Raw genomic sequence first — 14,003 nt, 5'->3', positions numbered from 1 at the left:
TTGGCCCTGGGGGAAAAAAGCCTCTTTAAAGTTCTCTCCAGCTGGAGAAGCTAGCCATCCGGGGAAAGAAAACTGATTCAGAACTGCAAAAACAACAAAGAAAGAAGCCAGATACAGGACCAGACACAGATCTTTTCTTGGAAGGTAAAATCCCTTATCTTGTGAATTTAGTCTCAATGTATGTCCCCTGTTGGCAGCAAATGCCCTGTCTTTTCTGCACACCAAAACGCATTCCAAAGTCCCAGCACAGGAACTATGAATACCAAGAAGTAGTTGGGAGAAAAACAGAAACAAGGGTTCTTAATTCATATTTTGTGTCTGCTAGGAGAATCTTTCTCTCTAAAATACCTCTCCCACCATGCACCTAAAAAATCCAATGGAAAACCTAAACCTCTTAAATCTAACACCTACAAATACATTGTTTTGGTCAGTGTAAATCTGTTTGCTAGAAGGCAGGTTCAGCTTCCGCCTATCCTGCCCCGGAAGCAAGGGGGAAAGCTCCAAGTACCCTGAAGGTGTGTCTCTCCTGACAGCTCTTCCAGAGGCCTCAGCCCTTCAGCCCAGGCTTACCAAACAGCAAGCGGCCCACCACAGATGCGATGCAACTGTCTCCACCGGAAACCGTCAGATCAGGAGAAATGGGAGGCACTAAGAGCCAAGAACTAGGGAAAATCAGCTCAAGAATCTTCAGGCCCTACCAGACCTTTCTCCTCTCTGGGTAACATTTTCTCTGGGTAAGTCTCAAAGCCCATTGCTCTGGTCTCAAGCTGTCTCAATTTTCTCAGGAAATGCAGAGTTGGGCTTAAAAGCCCACCATCCCCAAAGATGATGCCCTGTCCCAATTCCCTGTTTCTTTTCTATTTGTCTCTCCACTTTTCCTGACCTCAGGTCTTGGAGTCAGCTCCCATTAGCTAAATAAATGGGGTGGCTTTTTCCACCTGCATTTCAAGATGAAGACTGAGCTGCAATTTAGAGCTCTCCAATCCCTCCCTCTACTTGGCCCGTGACAACTTTTCTTCTGTGACACTTTATATTTGCCGCTTCCTTCCCATTGCAACCACTTCCTTAACCTCCACTTGCATCACTCCGGAATGTCTGAGTTATTCCCTGCTGAGCTAGTCCCCACCCAACCTTTGCCTCTCCCCATTCCCAGGCAGCCACCCACTCCGTCCAGAGGTTTTCCAAAATCCTATTCACCTCTGGGTAGTCCTGGCTCAGGCATCTCAGGGGCTTCTTATTGTCTCAAATCCCAACACGCAGCTGGAGTTCACAGAATGAATTTCCAGCCCTAATGCTCACTATGCCCCATCAGCACATTCCAACATTGCTTCCCAAGTGCTAGGCCCTGAGGATTCCACAGTGGTCAACGCAGGCACAGCCTCCACCCTTGCCAGCTTCCCATTGCCTTCCTCCATGCCAGCAAGGCTGGGGCATCACCCTCTGTCTCATCACCATGGCCTCACTCCCTGTGCCACTGCCCGGGGGCACCCCCCTCCTATGAACTCAAATATCACACACACGAGGACCAGCTCTCCACCCACCTGAGAGAGTCCCCTTATCTCTCAGGGCCTCAGACTCACATATTCTGCCCTCAAGGGGTTCCCTTCTAACTGTTCATCACTGGTCCCATTAACAGAGCCACCAATACAATGTGTCCAAAGTGTCAGGCATATGACTGTGTTATTTCATTTGTTTATGTGTTATTTCATTTGTACAGAATGAATATGTGTTACTTCATTTGTATAAAAGTTATTGCATTTGATCTCTACCCAACAGCCCCCACTGGTTGGTTTCCTCATCTATAAAATGGGGGCAGTAATACAAGGAAGGAAGGTCTTAATGCCCTCATTTTATACATGAGGAAACCAAGGCTTGAAGAAGCTAAGGAACTTGCTAATCGGGGCTAAGCCTGAACTCCATCCTGTCCGCCTGACTCCAGGGTCCATGCTCTTAACCCTGCTATGCCATTCCCCTGGTAATTCCCTATGTGTGTTTTGTTTTTGTTTTTGAGATACAGTCTCACTCTGTTGCCTGGGCTGGAGTACAATGGCATGATCTTGGCTCACTGCAACCTCTAACTCCTGGGTTCAACTCATTCTCCCACCTCAGCCTCCCACCACACCCAGCTAATTTTTTGTGTTTTAGTAGAGATGAGGTTTCACCATGTTGGTCAGGCTGGTCTCGAACTCTTGACCTCAGGTGATCCACTCGCCTCGGCCTCCCAAAGTGCTGGGATTACAGGTGTGAACCACTGCGCCCGGCCCCCTGTGTATGTTTATGCATTTAGCATCTCACCTGGCACAGAAGCAGGATCAATGAGGTCATTATTACTCTTCCACACTAGCCAGTCACTATGCAAGCATATATTTGGTCCAGCACATGTATTCCTTCTCTCCCAACCACAGATAAACGACTCAGGGCAAAGCCACCTTGTCCGATCCTCCTGTAGCCTCACAGCATCCAGTAAGGAGCTGTGCATACCACAGTAAATGCTGAAGGAAAGAACCATTTCTTAGAATACTACACAGTAATAACTTGTCCTCCTTAAGCCACTCAGTCAAGTGAGAAAACTCAGGATTAGAAAATGGGGAATTCATTCTGCTAGATACTGAAATTGCCACTTAAGAACATCAGAAGTAAAAATGGACAGAAAGATGGCTCAGGTCAGCAAAAACACAAATAGCTATTTTGCAACCAGCTGGAATGGGGTAGTCAAAAGCCAGGAGGGCTGAAGAAAACCTTACAGTCCTACTGAAACAGCCTTGGGCAACATGGTAGGGAGGAGAGCCCTGCCTTAGATGGAGGTAGACTCCCAGTTGGCCAGAAGCCATGTGACAACAAATGGCTCTTATGATAAAAGCTGCAAACGTCCATAAAGTGATCAAGTTCAGAAGGAAAGGGGAGGGTCCCAGGTTGGTCTTTTCAGCCCTGTGCACTGTAACACCCTGCCACACCATATCGTAACATCCTGTGGAACAGCAGCATATTCTGAGAACCTCAGGCCAGAATCTGGTTTGCTGTTGTCAGAGCTTGGCTATAACTCTTCCTAGTGAAGCTGAGAGAGACACTGAATCTCTCTGAACCTCGGGTCTGTCATCCACAAACAGCAAAACCACAACCATAACCAGTTCCAGGGAAAACTGGTTAATAAAATAAAACTAGCCAAGTGCTGTAGCTCATGCCTGTAATCCCAGCACTTCGGAAGGCCGAGGCAGGAGGATCGCTTGAGCTCAGGAGTGTGAGACCAGCCTGGGCAACACAATCTTTACAAAAAATACAAAAATTAGCCAGGCGTGGTGGCACATGCCTGTAGTCTCAGCTACTCAAGAGGCTAAGGTGGGAGGATCATTTGAGCCTGGGAAGTCGAGGCTGTAGTGAGCTGTGATTACGTCTCTGTCATCCAGCATGGGTGACAGAGTGAGACCCTGTCTCAAAAAAAAAAAAATTAGCCGGGTTGGTGGCACATGCCTGTAGTCTCAGCTACTCGGGAGGCTGAGGTGGGAGGATTGCTTGAGCCCAGGAGGTAGAGGCTGCAGTGAGCTTGGATGGTGCCACTGTACTCCAGCCTGGTGACAGAGCAAGACCCTGTCACAAAAAAAAAAAGAGAGAAGAAATGAAATAAAACTATAAAGTGCTACACACACATAAAGGATATTATCAACAACAGAACATCAGCAGTCAGCTCCATGTGGAGTCCTGGAGTAACACTAGTTGAGATTAGACCCCAGTATTTGTTGATCCCCTGACAGTTAATGGGCAGGGGAGAGAGGCCACCATTATTGTTATTGGCAATTGCTCTATTTTTCTTGAGGTAAAGGGTGAATTCCCCTTTGCGAGCAAAACATCTTTTTCTGTATTATAATTCCATTCTGCTATCTCCAAGCATTCAGTAAAATGTTGTGAAATGCCTGACAGCCCGTTTGCATCTTTAAGGCAGTAGGTATGAAGGGTGAAGTAACAGCCCTGGGGCAGGGAGAACTAGGCAATATGCAGAAGAGAACAGCTGGCCAAGGAAATAACCAAGCCAGACAGATGACATTCATTTAACATATGTTTTTCACTCCCTAACTATGTTCCAAACTTGGTGGAACACATAAGCATCCCTGGGGTATTTCTAGAAAACCTTGGGGAAGGGAACTCTGTAAAAGACAGGTCTTCCTTTTTTTTTTTTTTTTTTTTCTTTTTTTTTGAGATGGAGTCTCACTCTGTCACCCAGGCACCCAGGCACCCAGGCTCCCAGGCTCCCAGGCTGGAGTGCAGTGGCACGATCTCGGCTCACTGCAACCTCCGCCTCCCAAGTTCAAGCAATGATTCTCGTGCCTCTGCCTCCTAAGTAGCTGGGACTACAGGTATGCACCACCACTCCTGGCTAGTTTTTGTATTTTGGTAGAGATGGGGTTTCACCATGTTGGTCAGGCTGGTCTCGAACTTCTGACCTCAGGTGATCCACCTGTCTGGGCCTCCCAAAGCGCTGGGATTATAGGCGTGAGCCACTGTGCCCAGCCTAAAGACAGGCCTTCCTACAGGTCAAGGAAGCTTGACTAATGGTTATTAGGGATTATTAGGGATTAAATTGAAAAACTGTCCCTGAAGACAAAGAGGTCAGGGCCATCTATGGCTCAAAAGTCCAATAATTACAGTTGAAGGTTTTGCCTTCAACAGCGTTCATCCCACTACCTTCTGGCTCCCACAGTTTCTGAGGAGAAATGAGCTGTTAATCTGATCAAAGATCCTTTGTACAAGATAAGTTGCTCATCTCTTGCTGTTTTCAAGATTCCTTGTCATTTGACACTTTAGTTATGAAATATCTCGCTGTGGATCTCTGATATTCATCCTCATTGGAGTTCACTGAGTTTCTTGAGTGGGTCGGTTATTGTTTTTCATCAGCTTCTGGCCATTCTTTCTGACCCTTTCTCTCCTCTCCTTCTAGGACTCTCATCATGCATATGTTGATTTGCGTGACGGTGCACCATGGGTCTCTGAAGCAGTTAACTTTCCTTCATTCTTTTTTTTTTTTTTTTTTTTTTTTTTTTTTTTTTTTGAGACGGAGTCTCGCTGTGTCCCCCAAGCTGGAGTGCAGGGGCGTGATCTCAGCTCACTGCAAGCTCTGCCTCCCGGGTTCATGGGACTACAGGCGCCCGCCACCGCGCCCGGCTAATTTTTTGTATTTTTAGTAGCGACGGGGTTTCACCATGGTCTCGATCTCTTGACCTTGTGATCCGCCCGCCTCAGCCTCCCAAAGTGCTGGGATTACAGGCGTGAGCCACTGCACCCGGCCCCTTCATTCTTTTTTCATTCTCAGCCTGAAACATCTCAAGGTATCTACCTTCAAGCTTGCTGATTTTTTTTCTGCTCAAATCTGTTCAGCCTCTAGAGAATTTTTCATGTCAGTAACTGTACTGTTCAACTCCAGAATTTCTGGGGTTTTTGGGGGTTTTTTTGAGACAGAGTCTTGCTCTGTCACCCAGGCTGGAGTACAGTGATGCAATCTCAGCTTACTGCAATCTCCATCTCCCGGGTTCAAGCGATTCTCCTGCCTCAGCCTCCCAAATAGCCGGGACAACAGGTGCGTGCCACCACACTCAGCTAATTTTTTGTATTTTTAGTAGAGACGGGGTTTCACTGTGTTAGCCAGGATGGTCTCAATCTCCCGACCTCGTGATCTGCCCGCCTTGGCCTCCCTCTATTTGGTGAGGCATTCTTCTCACATTTTCCTTAAGTTCTTTAGACATATTTAAAATAGCTGATTTAACATCATTGTCTATGAAGTCCAACATCTGGGCTGGAAAAGGCTGTCTTTCCCTGTGTATGAACCATACTTTCTTGTTTCTTTGCACGCCTCATAACTTTTTGTTGAAAACAAGGATAATTTTTTTCTGCAATTTTTCCTGAATAAATGTGTCTTAGATTGTTGCAAGCCTTTGGTTAATTTCTCAAGTTCTGAAAAAGTTGGTTTGGATCATTTTTGCCAGTTTTCTCATTCCTTTTAATAGAGGAAGAGCTTTTATGAAGTCCTCACTCCACCACTCCCCAGCAATCTATATCTCATATGGCATTTACAAAGAGGTTTTCATCCCCCAAAGCAATGTTTTGGAAAAGAGGGGTAAAAAAGTAGAACTCTGATAGTTAAGTACCTAGTACTCGACCTTAAGCCCCAAGTAGTGTTATGAATTGCACCCTTCTCTATTTAGATTTTTTAAATTGATAACTTAAAACATACTACAAAGAAAAAATACTACATAGAAAATTTTTTAAACACATAATTTCGTAACTCCAGCAACCTGAACAAATGGTTGGTATAGCATTCCAAAATAACAAAAAATGAGATATTACACATTCTGTTTCATAATATACATTTTTTGTGTAAAGGCATCATAGCTCTCGTCCTGCGGTAATAAATTTAGAGTGACACCTTGATTAGGATACATGAGCTATTTTTAAAGGCTACATCATATGACACGGAACAGACTTCATATGTAGCAACCATTTTCTGATGTACGTTTTGGTGATTTCCCAATTTCTGCTATCACCTCATATGTTTGCATGCTTGTCCCATGATGCCACAGGTTACATTTCTAGAACTGGAATTGCTGTGTTAAGTGACTAAGTTTTAGGTTTAATCTTCTCTGCAATACCAGTCCTATGGTGAGGCACATTTTCCTTTCTCTCTGAGAGCAGAGTGGCCACTCAGTGATATCACTGCCTTCATTTACTATATGGTCAGCCCTCTGTATCTGTGTGTTCCACATCCACTAATTCAACCAACTGGGGATCAAACATGTTCAAAAAAGCAAAATAAAAAATGACAATACAACAATAAAAAATAATACAAATAAAAACAATACAGTATAAGAACCATTTACATTGGACTGGGTATTTTAAGCTATCCAGAGATTATTTAAAGTACATAAGATGATACGCATAGGTTATATGCAAATACTATGCCATTTTCTATCAAGCACTTGAGCATCCTGGAGGATTTTGGCATCTATAAGGGGTCTTGGAACCAGTCCCCAGAGGATACCAAGAAACAACTGTGCTATTAAATACTGTATCTCACAGTGCTCCTTTACCACCTGAAAGGGGAACACAGCCACAGGTGAGGACAGACTGTACTTAAAACTCCTGCAGAAGCTGGACATGGTGGCTCATGCCTGTAATCCCAATACTTTGGGAGGCAAAGGCGGGCAGATCACCTGAGGTCAGGAGTTGGAGACCAGCCTGACCAACATGGAGAAACCTCGTCTCTACTAAAAATATAAAATTAGGAGGGCATGGTGGCGGGTGCCTGTAGTCCCAGCTACTCAGGAGGCTGAGGCAGGAGAATGGCGTGAACCCAGGAGGCAGAGCTTGCAGTGAGCCGAGATCGCGCCACTGCACTCCAGCCTGGGAGACAGAACGAGACTCCGTCTCAAAATAAAATAAAATAAAATAAATAAATAAATAAAAATAATACATACATAAATTTCTATTGCTTATAAATTACCTAGAATAAGGTTATTTTTGTTATAGCAGCCCAAAGAGACGAAGACAATGTATTTTACCACAATTTTTTTAAATGGGGGACAAAAAACTCTTGCAGTGCAAAAACCTCAGTCAGTCTCCTGCCAATTTCTCCCCCAAATGTCCTTTTCTTGTCACTCTACAAACCTCTGCTCTTACTCACACGGGGCCACATGTGCATCAGAGATCAAAGGAGAGGTCAAATTGCATTGATGATTCTCAACCAGGTCCACTCACTACCTACAAGCTTCCTGGGGCCATACCCAGTGACCAGGACAGGAAAGCAATTCTGCATCTAGTTATTATCCAAGATGCAGATTTCTAACAAGAATTTGATGGCAATGGCCTCTCCCAAGATTGGTAGCTCTCCACCGGGAGGTTAGAGAGAGGCCAGAATTCTCACCATTTCCAAGGGGGTAAACTGAAGAACATGAAAAAGGTGGCACTGGTTCCAGATGCCATAATTTCTTGGTAACCAGGCGTGATCAGAAAGCAAGAACTCGTAAGTACCACTCTCTCTTTCTCTTTATTTGGAAAGGTTTAAGAGATGGGAGGAAACTCCAGACATGGACTCAGAAGGCTGGGACTCAAATTCTAGCCCTGGTGGGTCACTGACATGATTTTACAACTAGTCCTTGGTCGGAGAAAGCCTTGGGAGATACAGAGAATCTACAGAAATCTAAACTGTATATATTTTGTATTTAGTTCTACCTATTTTTGTGACCATACTGCATAACAAAAAGGAAGCCTTAAATAGATTAACTGAATTCAAATGGTTTAGGGTGGGGGTCAGAACAGAAGAGTCACATTGGATGAGAAGAGAAAGAGATTAGTAATGTGATACTTCTATTTGAGGCACAGGGGCTGTGAGACCATCACCATTTGGAGGCAACATGGTGGCAATGGAGCAGGCTCTGCTTAGCAGTTAGATTCAAAGTCCAGTCTCATCCCGGCCAGGGGTCTCTTTAATTATAAAGAAAATGTTATCCGGTTGAGGAACAAAGGCCAAAAGTTTATTAGAAAAATAATTTACTATACTTTAAAATAAGGTATTGATGTCCTTATTAGGTAAGCTTCTCTAATTCCAGGAAGATATCAGATTAAATATAGACAAGGCTAGGAAAATAAAAACCATAGTATTTATATTTTTGGGTTAAGAAATCTGTGTGCGGCCGGGCGCGGTGGCTCAAGCCTGTAATCCCAGCACTTTGGGAGGCCGAGGCGGGTGGATCACGAGGTCAGGAGATCGAGACTATCCTGGTTAACATGGTGAAACCCCGTCTCTACTAAAAATACAAAAAACTAGCCGGGCGTGGTGGCGGGCGCCTGTAGTCTCAGCTACTTGGGAGGCTGAGGCGGGAGAATGGCGTGAACCCGGGAGGCGGAGCTTGCAGTGAGCCGAGATCATGCCACTGCACTCTAGCCTGGGAGACACAGCGAGACTCCGTCTCAAAAAAAAAAAAAAAAAAAAAAAGAAATCTGTGTGCTATCTGTTACTTTACGTACTCTAAGAGAATATGGTCTGTTTTGAATAACTAATCAGTCTTGAGATTCCAATTAAAACATGTAACTGAGGCCAGGTGTGATGGCTCACATCTGTAATCCCACAATTTTGGGAGGCTGAGGCAGGTGGATCGCTTGATAGCAGTTTGAGACCAGCCCTGGCAACATAGTGAAATCCCATCTCTACAAAGAAAAATTTTTAAAAGGCCAGGTGCAGTGGCTCGCGCCTGTAATCCCAGCACTTTGGGAGGTCAAGGCGGGTGGATCACAAGGTCAGGAGTTTGAGATCAGCCTGGCCAATATGGTGAAACTCTGTCTCTATTAAAAATATAAGGCCGGGCGCGGTGGCTCACGCCTGTAATCCCAGCACTTTGGGAGGCCGAGGCGGGCGGATCACAAGGTCAGGAGATCGAGACCACGGTGAAACCCCGTCTCTACTAAAAATACAAAAAATTAGCCGGGCACGGTTGTGGGCGCCTGTAGTCCCAGCTACTCGGGAGGCTGAGGCAGGAGAATGGCGTGAACCCGGGAGGCGGAGCTTGCAGTGAGCCGAGATCCCGCCACTGCACTCCAGCCTGGGCGACAGAGCGAGACTACGTCTCCAAAAAAAAAAAAAAAAAAAAAAAAAAAAAAATATAAAAATAAGCTGGGTGTGGTGGCCCACGCCTGTAGTCCCAGCTACTCGGGAGGCTGAGACAGAAGAACCCCTTGAACCCGGTAGGCGGAGGTTGTAAGTAAGCCAAGATCATGAAACTGCACTCCAGCCTGAGCAACAGAGTGAGACTCCATCTAACAAAAAAAAAAAAATTTTTTTTAAATCAGCCAGGCATGATGTGCATGCCGTGGTCCCAGCTAGTCAAGAGGCTGAGATGGGAGGATCGCTTGAGCATGGGAGGTCGAGGCTGTAGTGAGCCATGATCACATCAGTGCAGGCCAGCCTGGGAGACAGAGCAAGACCCTGTCTCAAAACAAAAAACATATAACTGAGTAGTTAGTTTAGACGTATGATTTTACATAGAAATTTTACTAAGTTTAAAATCAGTACTGGCAGATGACAAACACATGAAAAGATGCTCAACATCATTATCATTAGGTAAATTGAAACCATGAGATACCACCATATACCTTTCCAAATGGCTAAAACTTAAAAGACTAACCATACCCAGTGTCGGGGAGGATGAAGAGAAACTGGAACTCTCATACACAGCTGGTAGGAATGTAAAATACTACAAATACGTCAGAAAATTTGGCAGCTCAAGTTAAACACACATACAGCTACCACAGGACCCAGCCACTCCACTCCTAGGCATTTACCCAAGAGAAAAGGAAATATATGTTCACACAAAGACTTATACACAAAAGTTCACAGCAGCTTTATTTGTAAATGCCAAAAAGTAGAAACACCTGAGATGACCAACAAAGGTGACTGATAGACTGTAATACCCATAAACAAAATCAGCAAAAAGAAGAAGAAAAAAAAAAAGGCTGGGTGTGGTGGCTCACGCCTGTAATCTCAGCACTTTGGGAGGCCCTGGCGGGGGGGATCACGAGGTCAGGAGATCAAGACCATCCTGACTAACACGGTGAAACCCTGTCTCTACTAAAAATACAAAAATAAAAATTAGCCAGGTGTGGTGGCGGGTGCCTGTAGTCCCACCTACTCGGGAGGCTGGGGCAGAAGAATGGCATGAACCCAGGAGGCAGAGGTTGTAGTGAGCTGAGGTCACGCCCCTGCACTCCAGCCTGGGTGACAGAGCGAGACTCCGTCTCAAAAAAAAAAAAAAAAAAAAAGACAAGCCTAAGCAACGCAGCGAGGTCTCATCTCTACTAAAGATTAATATACATATGGCCGGGCGCGGTGGCTCACGCCTGTAATCCCAGCACTTTGGGAGGCCGAGGCGGGCGGATCACGAGGTCAGGAGATCAAGACCATCCTGGCTAACACAGTAAAACCCCGTCTCTACTAAAAAATACAAAAAACTAGCCGGGCGAGGTGGCGGGCGCCTGTAGTCCCAGCTACTTGGGAGGCTGAGGCAGGAGAATGGCGTAAACACGGGAGGCGGAGCTTGCAGTGAGCTGAGATCCGGCCACTGCACTCCAGCCTGGGTGACAGAGCGAGACCCCGTCTCAAAAAAAAAAAAAAGATTAATATACATATAATACATATAATATATATATATTTACATATAATATATATATGCCAGGCGTAGTGGCACACACCTGTAGTTCCAGCTACTCAGTGAGATGGGAGATCACTTGAGCCCAGAAGATCAAGGCTGCAGTGAGCTATGATCACACCACTATATTCCAGCTTGGGTGACAGAGCAAGAATCTGTCTATAAAAAAAAAAAAAGAAGGAAATGAACTATCAATACATGCAACAATATGGACGTATCTCAAGATAATTATGTTGAGTAAAAGAATGCAGAGAAAAAAGAATATATACTGTATGAGTCAATTTATGTGAAATTCCAGAAAATGGAAACTAACCTATAGTAACAGAAAGCAGTTCCACGGTTTCTTGAAGAGTGCGGAGGCAGGGGGAGGAATTCCAAAGGTGATGAATGTGTTCACTCTCTGGACTGCGGTGATGGTTTCACAAGTGTACACATATGTTAAAACTTATCCAATTGTACACTTTAAATATGTGCAACTTATCTCAATAATACCCCAATAAAGCTGTTGAAAACACTAAAATGTATCAGACCTGTAATCCCAGCACTTTGGGAGGCCAAGGCGGGCTGATTGTTTGAACTTAGGAGTTCGAGATGAACCTGGACAATGTGGTGAAACCCTGTCTCTACAAAAAGTACAAAAATTAGCTGGGTGTGGTGGCTTGAACCTGTAATCCCAGCTACTCAGGAGTCTGAAAAGGGAAGATCACTCGAGCCTGGGAGGTAGAGGTTGCAGTGAGCTGAGACTGTGCCACTGCACTCCAGCCTGAGTGACAGAATGAGACCCTGTCTCAAAATAAACAAAAATAAATAAATAAAACGTAAAACAGTATAGGAAAGTTTAAGAAAAGTGTAACATTCAGTTTCATTTATTAGATTTAAAAGAGTCATTTAGGTATGAGAGGTTTTATTTTAATCAGACAAATGGAAGTATTATTATTATTGTTATTATTATTTTGAGATGGAGTCTTGCTTTGTCACCAGGCTGGAATGCAGTGGCACAATCTCGGCTCACTGCAAGCTCCACCTCCCAGGTTCAAGCGATTCTCCTGCCTCAGCCTCCCAATAGCTGGGATTACAGATGCCCGCCACTACGCCCAGCTAATTTTTGTATTTTTAGTGGAGATCGGGTTTCACCATGTTGGCCAGGTCTCTTGACCTCGTGATCTGCCCGCCTCAGCCTCCCAAAGTGCTGGGATTACAGGCATGAGCCACCCACCGTGCCCGGCCAGAATTATTAAAATAGTTAATGAAAATTGAATATAATTTATAAGTTCAATTGAAAAATTTCAGAAAAGTTTCATTACATTTGCAAATGGGACCAACCATTAATGAAAAAGCCCCCTAAGGCCAGGCGCAGTGGCTCACGCCTGGAATCCCAGAACTTTTGGAGGCTGAGGCAGGCAGATCACTCGAGCTCAGGAGTTTGAGACCAGCCTGACCAACATGAAGAAACCCCATCTCTACTAAAAATACAAAAAAATTAGCCAGCATGGTAGCACACGTCTGTAATTCTAGCTACTCGGGAGGCTGAGGCAGGAGGAGAATCGCTTGAACCAGGAGGCGGAGGTTGCAGTGAGCCAAGATCGCGCCACTGCACTCCAGCCTGAGTGACAGAGCGAGACTCCATCTCAGAAAAAAAAACAAAGGCCCCCTGAAAGTGACTGTTAAAATGTCCTAGAATTGTAAACAGCTCAGAAAGATTTATAGGCTACACTTACAAGCTAAACTTAAAAGACTAGCCCTTAAAATAACTAGGTTCTGAATTCATAATTTTAGCAAATTGAAAATCAATTGTTTTCGACCAAATTAATTTCTGTATAACATTTGCATTACATAAAATCCAGGGGTAAGAGTGGGTGTGGCATCCAAATCTCCCTCAGACATGCCACGCACCAGTCACCCAAAACTCACCAAGTCACTTAGTCTCTAGTCTCTCTGAACCTCTGGCTCCTCACCCATTGCAAGAGAGAAATATTTTCCAGAATAAATAATACAATTATTATTATTTAATATTAATACATTTCATATTGATACACAGCACGTGCGTGAGAAGAGGCTCTCAGAGAAGCATAAAGTGATATGCAAACGTAAGAAATGGCCAGCACGTGTCACTTCATAGTAATTGCAGCGCCCGGTGACAGACATGGGAAAGGTGACACATATCCCCAGAGACTAAGTATGACTCAGCACAGCCAGGTCGTGGAATTTTCCCAGAGACTCTTCGTGATGTCATGGTGGATGTCGTCAGGAGAGGAGCTGCCACAGAAGCAGTCAGGCCCTTCCACACACAGGCAGTGGAAATGTACTCCCAGCCGTCCAGTGACCTCCCCGCCCCACCCCTTTCTCTGGTCTCCAAGCAAATCAGGACAAAGAGGTAACACAAGAGCAAGGAACCCGAGATAGTGCTGAGAGTACCTGGGGTAGTGCCTTCAGGCATAACACTTAACAACACAACAAAGGCCACATCCATGTCCCCCCAGGAGAAAGCTGAAGAGGAGGGGAGGGTGACAAGCTCAGACCACAGAGCCTTAGTCCCTAGGCAAAGCTCAACTCAGCAGAGCCTTGGGAACGGAGGAGCCAAACAAGCTTTGACAAATTACATGACCTGGAAGAAGAGGTCCCTTCGTGGTGACTGATTTTCCCTCTCTACTGATGGATCAAAGGGAAGACATCAATAAAAGATGGCAATCTTAAAAGAAGAAGAAAAAAAAAGGGATCAGCATCTTGGATTCTGCTAACCAGCCTTCTCTAGGCTTCAGTTTCTTCAGTTCCGTAAGACAAGTGGTTTGGGGGGATTCTCCAACACGCCCACCTCTCATT

At 44.9% G+C, this 14,003-nt stretch overlaps 1 protein-coding gene across 4 annotated transcripts in view; it reads right to left on the bottom strand.

Moving 5' to 3' along the window:
• The window catches only part of PC (pyruvate carboxylase), a 109,134-nt gene that overhangs the window by 87,321 nt on the left and 7,810 nt on the right, over window positions 1–14,003 (bottom strand). Inside the window, exons 1-3 of one of the 4 annotated variants that reach the window (XM_050756584.1) lie at window positions 11,714–11,969; window positions 11,497–11,588; window positions 11,227–11,342 (exon numbers count right to left, since the gene is read on the bottom strand). The exons of 2 other annotated variants lie outside the window; for them this stretch is intronic. The gene's annotated coding sequence lies outside the window, so the exon portion shown is untranslated. Of the gene's footprint in view, window positions 1–11,226; window positions 11,343–11,496; window positions 11,970–14,003 lie in introns of those variants that run through there. One more of the 4 variants, XM_050756583.1, reaches the window with a different exon arrangement.

This window comes from Macaca thibetana, chromosome 14 (genome assembly GCF_024542745.1).
Source record: "Macaca thibetana thibetana isolate TM-01 chromosome 14, ASM2454274v1, whole genome shotgun sequence".
Classification (NCBI taxonomy): Eukaryota; Metazoa; Chordata; class Mammalia; order Primates; family Cercopithecidae; genus Macaca; species Macaca thibetana.
The sequence above is the reverse complement of the archived record's forward strand: the minus strand, read 5'-3'. Positions and strand labels throughout refer to the sequence as shown.